This window comes from Rhipicephalus microplus, unplaced genomic scaffold, assembly GCF_043290135.1.
Source record: "Rhipicephalus microplus isolate Deutch F79 unplaced genomic scaffold, USDA_Rmic scaffold_137, whole genome shotgun sequence".
Taxonomy (NCBI): domain Eukaryota; kingdom Metazoa; phylum Arthropoda; class Arachnida; order Ixodida; family Ixodidae; genus Rhipicephalus; species Rhipicephalus microplus.
The window spans coordinates 92501-105000 of record NW_027464709.1 but is presented as its reverse complement, the minus strand read 5'-3'; the positions used below and the strand labels follow the sequence as shown (position 1 = coordinate 105000).

Here is a 12500-nt window from a genome sequence, read left to right as displayed (position 1 = left end):
CAGTTCGGACTTGGCACTTTTCGGCTGTGCCTGGCTGGCGGCCCACTCACTCAATCGCCATGTCTGTTTGCCACAGTTTTCCCGGTGGTGCCGCACCCGGGCTCGCCCCGGCTGACGCAGTTTTCGCGCCGCCCCGGCTGACGCGGTTTCGTGCCGCCCCGGCAGACGCGGTTTTCGCGCCGCCCCGGCTGACGCGGTTTCGTGCCGCCCCGGCAGACGCAGTTCGGACTTAGCACTTTTCGGCTGTGCCTGGCTGGCGGCCCACTCACTCGATCGCCATGTCTGTTTGCCACAGTTTTCCCGGTGGTGCCGCACCCGGGCTCGCCCCGGCAGACGCGTTTTTTTTTTTCTTTCGCCCCGGCTGACGCAGTTTTCTCGCCGCCCCGGCTGACGCGGTTTCGTGCCGCCCCGGCAGACGCGGTTTTTTGCGCCGCCCCGGCTGACGCGGTTTTTGCCGCCCCGGCTGACGCAGTTCGGACTTAGCACTTTTCGGCTGTGCCTGGCTGGCGGCCCACTCACTCGATCGCCATGTCTGTTTGCCACAGTTTTCCCGGTGGTGCCGCACCCGGGCTCGCCCCGGCTGACGCAGTTTTCGCGCCGCCCCGGCTGACGCGGTTTCGTGCCGCCCCGGCAGACGCGGTTTTCGCGCCGCCCCGGCTGACGCAGTTCGGACTTAGCACTTTTTGGGCTGAGCCTGGCTGGCGGCCCACTCACTCGATCGCCATGTCTGTTTGCCACAGTCTTCCCGGTGGTGCCGCACCCGGGCTCGCCCCGGCAGACGCGTTTTTTTTTCTTTCGCCCCGGCAGACGTGGTTCCCCCCCCCCCTTTTCGCTCGCCCCGGCTGACGAGGTTTTCGCGCCGCCCCGGCTGACGCAGTTTTCGCGCCGCCCCGGCTGACGCGGTTTTCGCGCCGCCCCGGCTGACGCGGTTTTTGCGTCGCCCCGGCTGACACGGTTCGGACTTTGCACTTTTCGGCTGTGCCTGGCTGGCGGCCCACTCACTCGATCGCCATGTCTGTTTGCCACAGTTTTCCCGGTGGTGCCGCACCCGGGCTCGCCCCGGCTGACGCAGTTTTCGCGCCGCCCCGGCTGACGCGGTTTCGTGCCGCCCCGGCAGACGCGGTTTTCGCGCCGCCCCGGCTGACGCGGTTTCGTGCCGCCCCGGCAGACGCAGTTCGGACTTAGCACTTTTCGGCTGTGCCTGGCTGGCGGCCCACTCACTCGATCGCCATGTCTGTTTGCCACAGTTTTCCCGGTGGTGCCGCACCCGGGCTCGCCCCGGCAGACGCGTTTTTTTTTTTCTTTCGCCCCGGCTGACGCAGTTTTCGCGCCGCCCCGGCTGACGCGGTTTCGTGCCGCCCCGGCAGACGCGGTTTTTTGCGCCGCCCCGGCTGACGCGGTTTTTGCCGCCCCGGCTGACGCAGTTCGGACTTAGCACTTTTCGGCTGTGCCTGGCTGGCGGCCCACTCACTCGATCGCCATGTCTGTTTGCCACAGTTTTCCCGGTGGTGCCGCACCCGGGCTCGCCCCGGCTGACGCAGTTTTCGCGCCGCCCCGGCTGACGCGGTTTCGTGCCGCCCCGGCAGACGCGGTTTTCGCGCCGCCCCGGCTGACGCAGTTCGGACTTAGCACTTTTTGGGCTGAGCCTGGCTGGCGGCCCACTCACTCGATCGCCATGTCTGTTTGCCACAGTCTTCCCGGTGGTGCCGCACCCGGGCTCGCCCCGGCAGACGCGTTTTTTTTTCTTTCGCCCCGGCAGACGTGGTTCCCCCCCCCTTTTCGCTCGCCCCGGCTGACGAGGTTTTCGCGCCGCCCCGGCTGACGCAGTTTTCGCGCCGCCCCGGCTGACGCGGTTTCGTGCCGCCCCGGCTGACGCGGTTTTCGCGCCGCCCCGGCTGACGCGGTTTTTGCGTCGCCCCGGCTGACACGGTTCGGACTTTGCACTTTTCGGCTGTGCCTGGCTGGCGGCCCACTCACTCGATCGCCATGTCTGTTTGCCACAGTTTTCCCGGTGGTGCCGCACCCGGGCTCGCCCCGGCTGACGCAGTTTTCGCGCCGCCCCGGCTGACGCGGTTTCGTGCCGCCCCGGCAGACGCGGTTTTCGCGCCGCCCCGGCTGACGCGGTTTCGTGCCGCCCCGGCAGACGCAGTTCGGACTTAGCACTTTTCGGCTGTGCCTGGCTGGCGGCCCACTCACTCAATCGCCATGTCTGTTTGCCACAGTTTTCCCGGTGGTGCCGCACCCGGGCTCGCCCCGGCTGACGCAGTTTTCGCGCCGCCCCGGCTGACGCGGTTTCGTGCCGCCCCGGCAGACGCGGTTTTCGCGCCGCCCCGGCTGACGCGGTTTCGTGCCGCCCCGGCAGACGCAGTTCGGACTTAGCACTTTTCGGCTGTGCCTGGCTGGCGGCCCACTCACTCGATCGCCATGTCTGTTTGCCACAGTTTTCCCGGTGGTGCCGCACCCGGGCTCGCCCCGGCAGACGCGTTTTTTTTTTCTTTCGCCCCGGCTGACGCAGTTTTCGCGCCGCCCCGGCTGACGCGGTTTCGTGCCGCCCCGGCAGACGCGGTTTTTTGCGCCGCCCCGGCTGACGCGGTTTTTGCCGCCCCGGCTGACGCAGTTCGGACTTAGCACTTTTCGGCTGTGCCTGGCTGGCGGCCCACTCACTCGATCGCCATGTCTGTTTGCCACAGTTTTCCCGGTGGTGCCGCACCCGGGCTCGCCCCGGCTGACGCAGTTTTCGCGCCGCCCCGGCTGACGCGGTTTCGTGCCGCCCCGGCAGACGCGGTTTTCGCGCCGCCCCGGCTGACGCAGTTCGGACTTAGCACTTTTTGGGCTGAGCCTGGCTGGCGGCCCACTCACTCGATCGCCATGTCTGTTTGCCACAGTCTTCCCGGTGGTGCCGCACCCGGGCTCGCCCCGGCAGACGCGTTTTTTTTTCTTTCGCCCCGGCAGACGTGGTTCCCCCCCCCCCTTTTCGCTCGCCCCGGCTGACGAGGTTTTCGCGCCGCCCCGGCTGACGCAGTTTTCGCGCCGCCCCGGCTGACGCGGTTTCGTGCCGCCCCGGCTGACGCGGTTTTCGCGCCGCCCCGGCTGACGCGGTTTTTGCGTCGCCCCGGCTGACACGGTTCGGACTTTGCACTTTTCGGCTGTGCCTGGCTGGCGGCCCACTCACTCGATCGCCATGTCTGTTTGCCACAGTTTTCCCGGTGGTGCCGCACCCGGGCTTGCCCCGGCAGACGCGTTTTTTTTTTTCTTTCGCCCCGGCTGACGTGGTTCCCCCCCCCCCCCTCCGTCTTTCTTTTTGTTTTTTTTTTTCGCCGCGGCTGAAGTGGATTTTTCGGTGCCTCGACGCCCCGGTAGTCGCGGTTTTTCCGTTTCCGCACGGCCCCGGCTGACGCTGCTCGGTCACAGTCGCCTTTTGTGAGGATTGCAGACTTCTTGAGCGCGGGTGTTTTTTTTTGTTGTTGTTGTTGTTTTATTACGCATTCGCTCCAGCAGACGCTGTTTAGACTTTTTGTTTCCTCTTTTATCCTGCGACGAGGTGACGAGGTTTATTCGGTGCCCCGCCGCCCCGGCTGAAGTGATTTTTCCTGTCCCGTGCCGCCCCGGCTGACGCGGTTGGGACTTCGCGTTTGTTCGGCCGCCACGGGTTTTGGCGCACTCGCTCGGTTGCTTGTTGTTGCCACTTGTTGCGAACCCAGGTTTCTTGAGCGAGCGCGGGCGTTTTTTCTTCCTTTCTTTCTTTGTTCTATGTGTTAGCGAATCGGCCTTTAATATCACACGAGGACTCACAACCAACAATTTTCAGTTTGAAGTGTAAAAAATCTGCAGGTGTTGACGTAACTGACTTGCCCCGTACCCTTGAGTACATCCATGAAGTTCTCGTAGTACTACTAAATCGCATTATTCCAAGTGGAGAAATTCCCATAAACTTGCAAACCTCTACACGAAAATCGGTGCGCGTGATAAAGTTGAAAATTATCGTCCGATATCAAATGTGCCTTCTATAACACAAATTCTAGGAAAAAAAAAAAAAACACTTGTTCGCCGTTTTCTGCGCCGTGACTGGCAGCACTCCGGCGAAGCGAAACGGGGTCGATTCGAGCACGATATCGGCGTCTTTCGACGTGCTCGCCGGCGACCGTCGCACGAGTACGTCGCACGAGCGCGTCTGCCGGGGCGCCGTTTGCGAAGCCGACGCAAAAGTGGGAACCGCCGCTCGGATGATCGCCGCTTTCGGCAGAGTGAGTGTTGGCACTCCGGGGAAGCGAAACAGCGTGAATGCGCCCACGAAATCGGCGTATTTTGAAGTGCCCGCCGGCGACCGTCGCACGAGTACGGTAAACCGCGTCAGCCGGGGCGTAGTTCGGGACGCCGACGAAAAAGTGGGAAGCGCAACTCGGATCTTCGCCGTTTTTGCAGGAGTGAGTGGCGGCCCTCCTGCGAGACCAAGAAGCATCGATTCGTGCACGAATTCGGCGCCTTTCGACGTGATCGCCGGCGACCGTCGCTCGAGTAGGGCAAACCGCGTCTGCCGGGGCGGGCTTCGGGACGCCGATGCGAAAGTGGGAAACGCTGCTCGGATGTTCGCCGTTTTTGGCCGAGTGAGTGCTGGCACTCGGGCGAAGCCAAACGGGGCCGATTACGGCACGATATCGGCGTCTTTCGACGTGCCCGGCGGCGACCGTCGCACGAGTACGGTAAACCGCGTCAGCCCGGGCGGAGTTCGGGACGCCGATGCGAAAGTGGAGAACGCCGCTCGGATCTTCGCCGTTTTTGGAGGAGTGAGTGGCGGCACTCCGGAGAAGCCAAGGAGCGCCAATTAGCGCACGATATCGGCGTCTTTCGACGCGCTCGCCGGCGACCGTCGCACGAGTAGGGCAAACCGCGTCTGCCGGGGCGGGGTTTACGACGCCGACGCAAAAGTGGGAACCGCCGCTCGGATGTTGGCCGTTTTTGGCAGAGTGAGTGCTGGCACACCGGCGACGCGAAAGAGCGCGAAAGCGCCCACGAAAGTGGCGTATTTGGACGTGCTTGACGGCGACCGCTGCAGGAGTACGAAAAACCACGTCAGCCGGGGCGAGCGACCCACGGCGGTCTGGGTGCTTATCGCTGCTATTATAGGGGCACCCCGGCAGACGCAGAAAAAAAAAATTTTTTTTCGACCTTCTTTTTTGCTGGTCGAGCTCGGGTAACCCAGGTCGCAATGGGAGCCGCGCACGAAAGCGGCGTCGCGAGACGCGTTCGCGGTCGCTAGTCGCACGAGCTCGGCAACCGCGTCAGCCGGCGCGGAGTTCGGGATGCCGACGGCTAAGTGGGTACCGCTGCTCGGATGTTCGCCGTTTTTGGCCGAGTGAGTGCTGGCACTCCGGCGAAGCGAAACGGGGCCGATTCGGGCACGATATCGGCGTATTTCGACGTGCTCGCCGGCGACCGTCGCACGAGTACGGCAAAGCGCGTCTGCCGGGGCGAGGTTTGCGATGCCGACGAAAAAGTGGGAAGCGCCGCTCGGATCTTCGCCGTTTTTGCAGGAGTGAGTGGCGGCCCTCCTGCGAGACCAAGAAGCATCGACTCGCGCACGATATCGGTGTCTTTCGACGTGCCCGCCGGCCACCGCCGCACGAGTACGGCAAACCGCGTATGCCGGGGCGGGGTTGGCGACGCCGACGCAAAAGTGGGAACCGCCACTAGGATGTTCGCCGTTTTTGGCAGAGTGAGTGCTGGCACTCCGGCGAAGCGAAAGAGCGCGAATGCGCCCACGAAAGTGGCGTGTTTGGACGTGCTTGACGACGACCACCGCAGGAAAACGAAAAACCACGTCAGCCGGGGCGAGCGACCCATGGCGGTCTGGGTGCTTATCGCTGCTATTATAGGGGCACCCCGGCAGACGCAAAAAAAAAAAAAAATTTTTTTCGACATTCTTTTTTGCTCGTCGACCTCGGGTGACCCAGGTCGCAGTGGGAGCCGCGCACGAAAGCGGCGTCGCGAGACGGCTTCGCGGTCGCTAGTCGCACGAGCTCGGCAACCGCGTCTGCCGGGGCGGAGTTCGGGACGCCGACGGCTAAGTGGGAACCGCCGCTCGGATGTTCGCCGTTTGTGGCCGAGTGAGTGCTGGCACTCCGGCGAAGCCAAACGGGGCCGATTCCGGCACGATATCGGCGTCTTTCTACGTGCTCGCCGGCGACCGTCGCACGAGTACGGCAAAGTGCGTCTGCCGGGGCGGGGTTTGCGACGCGTACGCAATAGTGAGAACCGTCGCTCGGATGTTCGTCGTCTTTCGCCGAGCCAGTGCTGGCACTCCGGCGAAGCCGAACGGAGCCGATTCGGGCACGATATCGGCGTCTTTCCACGTGCTCGCCGGCGACCGTCGCACGAGTACGGTAAACCGCGTCAGCCGGGGCGGAGTTCGGGACGCCGATGCGAAAGTGGGAAGCGCCGCTCGGATCTTCGCCGTTTTTGGAGGAGTCAGTGGCGGCACTCCGGTGAAGCCAAGGTGCGCCAATTCGCGCACGATATCGGCGTCTTTCGACGTGCCCGCCGGCCACCGTCGCACGAGTACGGCAAACCTCGTCTGCCGGGGCGGGGTTTGCGACGCCGACGCAAAAGTGGGAACCGCCGCTCGGATGTTCGCCGTTTTTGGCAGAGTGAGTGCTGGCACTCCGGCGAAGCGAAAGAGCGTGAATGCGCCCACGAAAGTAGCGTATTTGGACGTGCTTGACGGCGACCGCCGCAGGAGTACGAAAAACCACGTCAGCCGGGGCGAGCGACCCACGGCGGTCTGGGTGCTTATCGCTGCTATTATAGGGGCACCCCGGCAGACGCAGAAAGAAAAAAAAAATGGGGACATGGCGTGCGTCACCGTGCGGCTTCGCAGCGTTGCCGAAGTCGCCGAGCCCTTCGACTGAGCCGAACGGCGGACAGGGAACGTTGGTCGGCCGTTCTAACCTGTCGGTGCCACGCCGAGACGTCGTTAAGGAAAACCGCGTCGTGGGCCTCTACGACGCCGTCGAGTCGTTGTACGTTTGGTGTCCAGCGTGTCGGCGGCGAGTAGCGGACACGTCGTTCACGACTTCGGTCTTTCGCAGTCGACGCGAACTTGCGGAGAGTCGTGGTGCCTCACGTTTTCGGCAGAAACCGCGGCGGAATTTTCCCGTGCGTGCGCGCACGACCTCGGTGCTGTGCCGTCAGCGTAGTGTTGCACAAACTCGTGGCCTACCCAAGGTGCGGTACGTTTGCGGCCGTATCCTCGGTGGGAATTTCGTGAGTAGGGTCGCAAATTCTACGACCTCGGCGGGTTTGAGAGCGACGTAGACTTGTGGCACGCTCAACGTGCCACACGTTTCGGGGCACACCCGCGGTGAAATTTTCTCGAGTACGCTCGTATTAGTGCCCAAGGAGGTCTGGGTACTTATCGCTGCTATTATGTGGGGGTTCTCGTGAGCGGCGTACGCGAAAGCGACCGGGTGTCTGATATGCGGCGGGCTTCGGCCTCGTCAAGCGTGTCCTCGGGTCTGCTCCAGGGGAATCCACGGCAGTCGTCTGCAGCCTCATCCGCTTGATGCGTTAGGGGCTGGTTGTCGGACGGTGCCGTTTTACCACGATATCGAGGTGTGTTCCGTGTCGTCCTCGGGCGATTCAGATGCGAAAGCGCCGAAGACGCGGGCGTGACCCGTCGTCTGGCGGCTTTGCAGTCTCGGCTCCGTTGCTAGTTCCGGCCGGTCCACCGACAGTGCAGCGGGCTTGGGCAACCCGCACGGCGCGACCGAGTCGATGCAACGAAAAAAAGCGAGCATGAACGTGCTTCTTGCCGCACGGCTCCCACTCGTCTTTCGGGAAGGTTGTGCCGTAGCGAGCTCGAACGCCGTCATCTCGGAGTGCAAAATAAGCGTGTTGGGGCGCCTGAAGGTGGCCTCCGCCGCACACAGACTGCGTCCGGCCCGCCGAAGGCGAGGACGGACGCGCAGTCGAACGATTACCTGGTTGATCCTGCCAGTAATCATATGCTTGTCTCAAAGATTAAGCCATGCATGTCTAAGTACATGCCGAAATAAGGCGAAACCGCGAATGGCTCATTAAATCAGTTATGGTTCCTTAGATCGTTTCTTCCTACTTGGATAACTGTGGCAATTCTAGAGCTAATACATGCAGTGAGCCTGGAGCCCTTTGGGTAACGGGTGCTTTTATTAGACCAAGATCGATCGGGTTTCGGCCCGTATTGTGTGGTGACTCTGGATAACTTTGTGCTGATCGCATGGCCACGAGCCGGCGACGTTTCTTTCAAGTGTCTGCCTTATCAACTTTCGATGGTAGGTTACTTGCTTACCATGGTTGTTACGGGTAACGGAGAATCAGGGTTCGATTCCGGAGAGGGAGCCTGAGAAACGGCTACCACATCCAAGGAAGGCAGCAGGCGCGCAAATTACCCACTCCCGGCACGGGGAGGTAGTGACGAAAAATAACAATACGGGACTCTTTTGAGGCCCCGTAATTGAAATGAGTACACTCTAAATCCTTTAACGAGGATCAATTGGAGGGCAAGTCTGGTGCCAGCAGCCGCGGTAATTCCAGCTCCAATAGCGTATACTAAAGCTGCTGCGGTTAAAAAGCTCGTAGTTGGATCTCAGTTCCAGACGAGTAGTGCATCTACCCGATGCGACGGCTCGGACTGAACATCATGCCGGTTCTTTCTTGGTGCACTTCATTGTGTGCCTCGAGATGGCCGGTGCTTTTACTTTGAAAAAATTAGAGTGCTCAACGCAGGCGAGTCGCCTGAATAAACTTGCATGGAATAATAGAACAAGACCTCGTTTCTGTTCTGTTGGTTTTTGGAATACGAGGTAATGATTAAGAGGGACGGACGGGGGCATTCGTATTGCGGCGCTAGAGGTGAAATTCTTGGACCGTCGCAAGACGAACTACTGCGAAAGCATTTGCCAAGAATGTTTTCATTGATCAAGAACGAAAGTCAGAGGTTCGAAGGCGATCAGATACCGCCCTAGTTCTGACCATAAACGATGCCAACCAGCGATCCGCCTGAGTTACTCAAATGACTCGGCGGGCAGCTTCCGGGAAACCAAAGTATTTGGGTTCCGGGGGAAGTATGGTTGCAAAGCTGAAACTTAAAGGAATTGACGGAAGGGCACCACCAGGAGTGGAGCCTGCGGCTTAATTTGACTCAACACGGGAAAACTTACCCGGCCCGGACACTGGGAGGATTGACAGATTGAGAGCTCTTTCTTGATTCGGTGGATGGTGGTGCATGGCCGTTCTTAGTTGGTGGAGCGATTTGTCTGGTTAATTCCGATAACGAACGAGACTCTAGCCTATTAAATAGGTGCGGGGTTCCCAGCACCTTACAACCTTCTTAGAGGGACAAGCGGCTCCTAGCCGCACGAAACAGAGCAATAACAGGTCTGTGATGCCCTTAGATGTCCGGGGCCGCACGCGCGCTACACTGAAGGAAGCAGCGTGTCTTTATCCCTGTCTGAAAAGACTGGGTAACCCGTGGAACTTCTTTCGTGATTGGGATAGGGGCTTGCAATTGTTCCCCTTGAACGAGGAATTCCCAGTAAGCGCGAGTCATAAGCTCGCGTTGATTACGTCCCTGCCCTTTGTACACACCGCCCGTCGCTACTACCGATTGAATGATTTAGTGAGGTCTTCGGACCGATGTCCGGCGCGGCCTTTCGGTTGCGCCGGTCTGTTGGAAAGATGACCAAACTTGATCATTTAGAGGAAGTAAAAGTCGTAACAAGGTTTCCGTAGGTGAACCTGCGGAAGGATCATTAACGGATTGTGAAGGGTGAGCGCCTCAGCTGCGTCTGCGCCCGACACTTTCTGCCGCTGACCCCGTTTGGACGCGGGGTCGGCTTTTCCCCACGGGGCTGCCTGAATGTGGAGCGGCACCCCGTGACAAATTGTTGCGCCCAGCGGACGCCAACACCGCGACCTTGGACGGTCGGCCAGGTGGCGGACGCGGGTACAAACGGCGCAACGCACTCATAGGTCGGCTTTCGACCCGCCACAGCACCGTGGCTCGAAGCGCTCGAAATGCGCGACCCGACCGCTGCGGGACCGCCTAGTACTGTAAACAGGAGCGGCGGAGCGCGAACGGCGAGTCGTGGTTACGTCGGTAGAAGGCGAGGCTGCGCGTTCCCGAAACGCCAGCCGAGTGCCCTCCCGACCGTTCGAGCGTGCAAGAACGAGACCCGACAATCGCGCGGCGACTGCCAAGTACGAGAGGAACGGCACAAGCGTCGGCGGTCGGTCAAGGAACTGGCGATGTGACGGGTCCGCTGTGCACCAGTGCATACCGTCCCGCCGTCCGCGGCAAGCGCCTCCGCGTCCTCGGGTGACGGAGGCTGCCGGTCGGTTCTTGCAGGCGAGGGATCTCGCTGGCACCGGTTCGCGTTGACGCGCGGCCGGTCATGGCACGGCGATGCGACGGCCGAGGTGCGCAGTACTCGATGGAGGAACCGCACGCTCCGATGACCGTCCCGCCCTCCGCGGCGTATGCGTACCGACCGTAATGGTTGCAGCAGCGCCGGCCGGCTTTTGAATTTGCCACACGAAACACGGTGCGAGATCGCGGTTAGGGGAGCGTCGACGTTGCCAGGCGTTTTGCTTGCTGCCGAGGGAAAGGCGGCACGGCCACGTCGCGCTCGTCGCGATTAGCGGGTCTGCGCGCTTTGGGAAGGTGCCGCAACGACTTGCCGAAAGAGGAAGCACGGAAGAACGAGGGACTTGGACGTCCCGACAATTGAACGCACTTGCGGCCAGGCCCTTGCTGGCTTCGTTCTTCCGCCTCGAGTAGGCTCGTACGCGGCTCCGGCGCCGAAAGTGGTCCTTGGCACCGACTTCGGTGGACGTGGGAAGTGCCGCGCAAGTACGGCGCGCCTGGCTCCACCTGTTGGCTAAAGTAGGCAGCCGGATCGGCATTTTGGTGTGCGGTGGCAAACCGTGGATGCGAAAAAAGCTTGTGCGATTTCGTGGAACAAAAAGCGGGGGTCCCCCTTTTTATGCGGAGGAGACCGACCCGCCTGCCGTGGTGAACCGCGACGCCACGGTAAAAACGGGAGAGGCTTGTCGATGGGACCGTGCATCCCGCGCTCCACGGAGGCCGGGAGGCGGCCGCCCGAGGAAATGTGTAGCCGTCGAGGCCCGCATCTGCGTGCACTCTTATCCAAATGGGTGTACCGCAGGCATTTTCTGGTTAGGCGGGCCAATGAGAGCGAGCACACAACGATACCTACGGGTCCGGCTTGGAGAACCGGCTTCGACGCCTCCCGAGTATTTATAGAGGGGTGGACCACGAAAGCACTCGCAAGTAGCGAAAGCGAAACGCCGTCCGAAACACACCGTTTGCTCGATTTGCGGCAGCCGAAAAAGGCGCGGCAGAGTTTTGGAGTCCAAGCGTGCGCTGAAAAGCGCCCTTCTTGGCCACTGTTTGGCCGAGTGCCAGAAACGTTTGGTTTTGACTGTACGGAATTGAACAAACACTTTTTCACGACTCTAAGCGGTGGATCACTCGGTTCTCGGGTCGATGAAGAACGCAGCCAGCTGCGAGACTTGGTGTGAATTGCAGGACACACTGAGCACTGATTCTTTGAACGCACATTGCGGCCTTGGGTCTTCCCTTGGCTTCGTCTGTCTGAGGGTCGGATCACATATCAAGAGAGCCTTCGGCGCACAAGGGAACGTGAGCCGTCGACTCGTTTTGACCGCGTCGGCAACACGGACAGCACGCTGAACACCTCACAGCGAGCGCCAACAGCGGCCACTCAAGGGCGAGACGGTGGCGACCGTCGTGCCAGAGCCCAACCGAAACGGGGGCGACCGACTGCATTGAGGATGTGGCACCTCGTTGAGACCGCCGCAGGACTTCGAGTCGGAAGGAAGCCTGCAGGGAAAGTGCGGTCGAGGTTGCGTACTCCTCTCTGCGACCGGGCGCGCAAGAGCTGCGAGAGCCACGGACGCGCAACTTTAACGCACGGTAAACACGAGGAGCGAAAGCCGGCCAGCAAAGCTTCTCCAGCCGTGCGCAAAGTGCGCGAGATCGCAGCCTTGCGTTGCGCTTGTTGCCCTCGAAGTAAGCAGGGTGTCCCGTAGACCGGGCGCTCGAACACGCTGCGGGGCCGTGCCTCCTCCAGGCTTTGCCGCGCGAACAGGGAACGTTCGCGCGCAAAGCGCAGGGAGGTGAGGAGGCTGCGCCCGACGTTTGCGGTTCGCTGCGTACGCGGTTGATGCGGAGAGCACGGCGCGACGACTTGCCGCGAAGCGGAAAAAGTCTCCCGCACGAGTTGGCGAAACGTTGGCGAAGCTTAAGGCGTTCTCGTCGTAGTCCGCCGTCGGTCTAAGTGCTTCGCAGTTCCCGTCCCGTTCAAAAAACTGGGCCACTCCAGTTGGGGCGGGGGCGACGCTACACGAGACGATGCCTCTCGCCAGGCTGCGTGGCTGCCCTTGCGGCGGCGGCGACTGGCCTCGGCGGTGTTTGGGCTTTC

General features: G+C 61.5%; 2 non-coding genes across 2 annotated transcripts; both read left to right on the top strand.

Moving 5' to 3' along the window:
• The first annotated feature begins 7973 nt into the window (after window positions 1-7973).
• On the top strand, window positions 7974-9788 carry LOC142791097 (small subunit ribosomal RNA). The gene has a single exon (XR_012890005.1). It is a non-coding gene; the product is annotated as a small subunit ribosomal RNA (ribosomal RNA).
• A 1719-nt stretch (window positions 9789-11507) lies between these two features.
• On the top strand, window positions 11508-11660 carry LOC142791112 (5.8S ribosomal RNA). Its single transcript, XR_012890019.1, has one exon. It is a non-coding gene; the product is annotated as a 5.8S ribosomal RNA (ribosomal RNA).
• Window positions 11661-12500: the final 840 nt, after the last annotated feature.